We start from the raw sequence: 6,394 nt of genomic DNA on the forward strand, positions 1-6,394 counted from the left end.
GTACGGGCCTTTGGGGCGACAAAGCAGTATCGCGATGGTCCGCCATTCCGTGTCCCAGGTCTTGCGGGAAGCGACCGTGCCATACACCCTCGGCACCTTGGGAATGGCGCCCGCATGCGTCGTCTGCTTGTCCGACCATTGCGCGGCTCCGCTACGCAAAATGCCGATGGTCACTGATTCGTTTCAAAATTGGTTCCGCGCATTAACAATAGACACAGCTCAACTAGTAATCCAGATTACACGTCTTAAAAGCTTTTTTCCTTCGGTTTTTCTTTAATTAATGTTTTATAGAGTCTGCCCCACAAAAAGTTTGCTGCTTGTGATGCTGGGCTGTTAAGTCCGAATGTTCGATAGGAATTTTGGAGCATACCCGAAGATTCCGGAAATTCGATGACGGTGTCAACCTCCATGCATCGTTTTGCTCTCTCCTTAGTTTACGTACAGCATGCAAGGCGGACGAATGAGTTATAACGTGAAAGAGGCCGTCAGTTGATAAGTAGTTTGTTAGCGGTGTACTACAATGAATGACGGAGACAAAACTGGTTATGTAGGAAGGAAAGAGGTCCCCTCACAGAGAGAAAGGGAGAGAGAGAGAGTGCGCGAAAGCCAGAACAGGCTTGAGTGATTTAGACTGGAGGTAATTATTCAAATGAAGGAAGGCGCACTGTTGGGAGCGGAAAAAAAAAATCCCATGTAATAATATAAATTCACACTGTGGTCAGGAGTGCGTATATCGCCTGTCCTACATAGTACAGATATAGTGTTTAACATTTGGTGATGCAGCAACGTAACATAATTCTAAAATCATCGTTACCCTGAGTCTATATGTTTATTCAAAAAGTGGCTTTACAACTATTGTTTTGGGAGACATGACCAAGAGCAATGAAATGCCTGACGAGACCATGACATCCCTTCAGCTACACTACAAAGTCATACAAAGCAAAATATCAGAAAGGGTAAACATATGGCCGCTATTCATTGTCTAACACATTCTAAAGTTACGAACGCCTTAATATTTCACACAAGATTTTTTTTTCTTAGTTCCTTGTTGCGTTATAATCCTCCCCAGTAAAATTTCTTTCGTAATATTTTTATGAAACTTTCGTTGACATCCGCTTAAAATCAACACAGCCAGCAAAGACTGCATAATCTGCCGACTATCTCATGATTATATTCGATACTTCATGTCTTCTGTCGTCGACCTGGAAGGAAAAAAAGTTTGCGTCGAGTGTTATTTAGTGGAACTGATTTTTCCCGACGAACAGCCGATGAGGGGGAAAAGTTCAGAAGAGAGAAAGAAAGACAGCGAGAAATTAAGAGAGGGGAGAGAGAGAAATAAAGAGAAAGAGAAGAGAAGAACGTCTATTCAATGCCGACTAACCGGAATTGGGCGAGCATCGGCGCGTGGCAGTAGTTACGTAACAAGCCGAGAAAGTTGCCCCTCCCCTGCGCTAAGCTAGCCCTGGCTGTCCCCGACCCATTTTTACTTGACTGCGCAACGGCCTTGCGCGAATCGTCGTCGACTGCTTTGCCTCTTGTCGACTGCTATAGGGAACGCACGAAAAACGCATCTTGCCGTCTCTGAGCTCGCTTTGAGATAAGCGCGAATATACGTTGTTAAATGCGAGCAACGCAGAGGCAAAATCGTTCCCGCCGTTTTAAGTCTGCTTGATTTCTACTGAAGGTGTCATATATGTGCATTAAAAACATCTCTATTGTTTCTCGGGGCATTAAAAGGGCATATTAGCCACTGGCTGTGTTGTCATTGGAAAATCCGAATAGAATAACTAGAGTGGCACTGTAGAATAACTTCCAAACTGATAATGCGATTCCTTCTAATTTTCAATGGTAAAAAAAAAAAAAATACATTTGAGCTTGTTGGAAAAAAAAAAAAAAAGATTGCCTATTTATTTAGTGGATACTGAATATTTTCACGGATAAAAGATTAAATTATTGGTATAATAATAATAATACGATAATAAACACCAAATATTTTCTTGTTCCCATTTAAGTGGAACAAAACTGGGAGGAATGCTCTCCCTTTTCTTATTCACGTTGCCAAAAGTTCACCAAGCTTTTCAAGAGAAAAAAGTCATTTTTTTTTTGTGACATTCCCTGCTACTTACGTGAATATTTGGAATATACAGCAAGGTGCTAGCCAAGTGAGATAACGATAGTTTCTACCGAAAGCAAGTTTCTATCATTATTTGTTTTGTTTTGTAATGTGTGAAGCGGATTTTGGCTTAAGGACTGTTCGCACAGGGCCGTTTTCTTACGTTGCGTAACGTTACGGAAACTTTTGTCGGCTTACGTCAAGAGTCACCGAGACATCTGTGCTTCGATGGATGGATGGATGTTAATGGCTATACCCTTCATAACGGGCGGTAGCTTGCGCCACCTAGCCTAAGTCTAAGCAGACAACCAAATGAATGAAGCGTGGCAACCATTTCAGAGAACAGACTAGCACGCGACATTCGAGGCACTGATCGATGTTCCGGTGACAATTGCGAATCCCGGCGAAAAGCTCACCCACTTTTGCGCGGGTCCAGAGAAAAATCTCACCAGTCTTTTGACAGACCCGAAGAAAAGCTCATATGAAATAAATTATTATGTAAAATGGCCGTTATCATTTGATAGCAGTAGCGGTAGCAAGGTTTTAGGCGCGTCTCGTGCAGGTGGTATACATCGTGCAACCGAGTTACCGCGAAGCGATTTTTACCATTTGACTTAGAAGATTGACCAGCGTCAAACCTTTATATCGCATAAGTTTGTGCCCCGAATGAGCGATTTCCATTGTACTAAAAATTTTAATAAAAAAAACCCCAAAAAACAAAAAAAAGAACGTTCGTTTATGTTGACAGTGTCACGCAGTGTACACAATTCACATCACGTCGCTTTTCTGTGAGCAAAATAGGAAAACAAATTATTTAGAAAAAATCATTTTTTAAGTATAAATTTTTTTTTTAATTTAAATCAGATTAACATTACTGTACCTAGAAGATATTACATTTTTATCACTATATATGCATTTTTTAGCACGGCAGGTTGTTTGATCAGGTCTTCCGATCAGTGAAAATAACGCGGAAAAAAATAATTACTGCAATCCTACCAACTTTTTGTTCATGCAAACCCCGCCCTACTAGAACAAAAACAGCTTCATTTTTTGTTAGCGAAAGAGGCTCTATTGTCTTTTTCCCAAACCTTCCCAGTTTTCGTTTCTATCTTTTGCGTACTGATTTGATTGCACAAAGATGTGGCGTAACTGACGATCAGAGTCGGGGTAGAAATCAAGCTCAACGCATCGATCCGCTCCAAAAACCACCGCTTTTTTGCTCGCGTTCAGACCGATAGAAATCTTTCTTGCGTGATGATTCTTTGATTTAAATACAGAACATATGTGCATATTAGAATTATTAAATGATAAACAAACGTTAAAAAGGAATATTTTAGGAATTATTTTTGCGGGAAAGGTTTAATTTAAATCATCCTAGTAAAACGGGTCAGATTTAAATCACGATTTAAATAATCCTGAGTTTCATTCTCCACCCTGGCTGTAGTCCTCGTTCCGCTTTTATGTCAAACCATTTCGCGTGGGTGGTATACCGTATTTAATTTTGAAGTTGCCTGGATAGAGGAAATACGACCTTGTTGCGGTGTCGCCGGTAGACTACATAAAATGACATTTCGTAAATAAATATTCAGAAAGTATTCAAGCTGCAGCCCTCTAGACTGGTTATATCCCCCCCCCCCCCCCACCCCCCCGGTATTTTTTTTTAATCAGCATTCTATTGGAATTATTTATTTAAATTTAGTCGGGCAAAGCCTGGCGTGTTACAGGACGTTTTTATATTTAAAAAATAAGCTCTGCTAGTGAAGTGCAGAATGACTGCATGCGCATAAGGCATCCTAGCATATTTCGATAGAGTGAACGTATTTCACTTGAGAACGCTCGATTCTTAGGTTCGTAGGTGAGCCTTTTTCCGCATTCGTCAAAAGGCCTGTGAGCTTTTCTCCTCATCGGACAGTTTTGCGGTGAACTTTTTTCCGGTGAGCTTTTTTCCGCAGCCCGGCTTTGTGAAGGCGAAAGGCGAATGCCAGCCCTCCAGCATTTGCGATGCAAATTCAGTCTAAAAACCGGCAGAACGAAAGAAGTATTGTTGAATAAAGGATTGAAATAAAACACCGACAATGGTACTTAGGATTCCGTGTTTTCGGAGTTTATTTTTCGTCAAACTCGGAGGCTGTTTTTCGGAGCATATCTTTGGGAAAAATCCGGAGTTTAACAGAGTTTATTTTTGTTAGATTCCCAAGTGTTTCCTGTTTTTCAAAAATGAAAATTAATTTATATCCGGGTGTAAAAGTATGCTGGATTAAAGAGAACGCGCTTGTATCGATTAATATTCCTTCTGTCGGATTTCGTGTCGACACCATTGCCATTGGCGATATAAATGTGTCCCAGGACAAACGTTGCAAACAAGTGTTGCTTGGATAGAGGCCGATATCTTAAAATCAATAAACTCCTGCAGGTAGTCGCAGGGAAGCTCGTATTTATCCCATCCTATCCATCAACCTTTACCACTCCACACCGCGGCTGCGCGGGGTGGAGTGGTAAAGGCTGTACTATAGAAGCACCCAAATACCCATCCCCTCTTCTATGAAACCTCTATGGTTCACAGCTTTCAATGCTAAAAAAAACGCAACGCCTCCTTTCTCTAAAGGACAAATAGTGTGGCCCTAACTGAAAACCGGAGCAGTGCCTTTGCTATGACCCGAAAGTTTACAATGACCTGTTGTTCCGAACATAGAGTTATTACAATAAACGCTAGAGGCTCAGCTGGCGCTAGTGTGCTGTTGCATCTTGAAGCAGACAGCATGCAGTCACAAAACTGACTTCCGGTAATGCATTTCTATGGGAAAAATCGAGTGCATTTTCTCTCTGCGCTCGAATATAAGAGCAAATATCACGAATAATTTGTACGTACTAGGCACATTGGAACATTTCTCAGTCACGCAGAAGAAATAATTGGTCAGTTATAGCATTCTTATTTGAAATTCGCGGCATGATTAAGACCGCTTCGTACGTGTATTTATGTGCACTGTCGGACACTGGTAGCGCGAACACGGCGTCCACGCTTTGTGGAAAACCAAGAGAGACGGCAAGAACTACCCAGTAGCACTGGATAAGTAACTCCTTGTACTTGCAGACGATCAAAATTAATTGAAAGTCACGTAATATAGTCCGATTTGCGATAAAAAAGTACTGCTTTATTCTTTCTGCTCATGAATATGTGCGAAGATGCTCGTTCTGTGTTCAAATCATCACCCGCACGCTCCAAATCTTTGCAAATAGGGGGAAGTCAGAGGTGCGCGATAAAAACTGCCAAACATAGAAAATAATAAGAAAACACACCTTTCGTAGCCCGCGTACTTTATTCTTCACGTTTCGAACGTTTTTCCAACCACTCGTAAAGATGCACGACGGGGTCATTTTCATATAGTGAGAGGACAGGCATATTAGCAAGATATATAAGCACCAACGGAATCCTGGCGAACTTTGAACACACTCTACATTCCTTTCGATCGTTTTTTTTTTTTTTTTTTTTTTGCTTGGAATCGTCGCTTGTTGCTACATACCTGTCATGGAACAGAGGTTTGGGACTGAAATATAGCGAAGTTTAGCATCGCTCGTTCGTAAAGGAAAAACGCTGTAACTAAAGCAATTACACTTTCACAATATTAATAAAGGTACGTACTATCCGGTACAACCGAAATAACAAAAGTTATTCATGTTATCTTTCGGCGACGAGACAAAATTCACGCGCGTTTTCCCATAGGAATTCGCAGGAAGACTGGAAAAGTAGACTGCATGCTGTCTGCTTCAATTTGCAACCGGAAGTCCCGTAGACACTAGCGCCAGCTGAGCCTCTAGCGTTTATTGTATTAACTCTATGGTTCCGAATGAACCTTGACGAGATCAGTGGTAAGATCTCTCTTGTCAATGGCACGAGATTTGAAAGAAAGCTGGGGTGGCATTTTTTCAGGACCATTGACCCTGTGTAAGGAGTCGGACTGAACTTAAAATACAGTTTGGACAAAACCGCGAGACTGAGGGGGCGGAGGAAGGACAACACAACACAAAGTCTCACTTAAAGGCCGATGACCAGACTCAAGATTCTGCAAGGCAGAATATCCTCCTCACCATGGAGGAGGAGGAAACAGGCAGCGGTGGACAGAGTAGAAGGGGGAAAGGAGGAAGCGGGGGAAGAGTGGAAAACGCGAACTGGTCGTCGGTCTTTAAGACTTTGTGTTCTGTTGTCTCCCCCCCCTCCCCAGTCTTGGCGTTTTGTCCAGAATGTTAAACCTTCACCAGCCTGTTCGCGCACTAACTTCTTCG

The sequence above is a fragment of the Ixodes scapularis genome, unplaced genomic scaffold (genome assembly GCF_016920785.2).
Source record: "Ixodes scapularis isolate PalLabHiFi unplaced genomic scaffold, ASM1692078v2 PGA_scaffold1__304_contigs__length_218370807, whole genome shotgun sequence".
NCBI classification, from domain to species: domain Eukaryota; kingdom Metazoa; phylum Arthropoda; class Arachnida; order Ixodida; family Ixodidae; genus Ixodes; species Ixodes scapularis.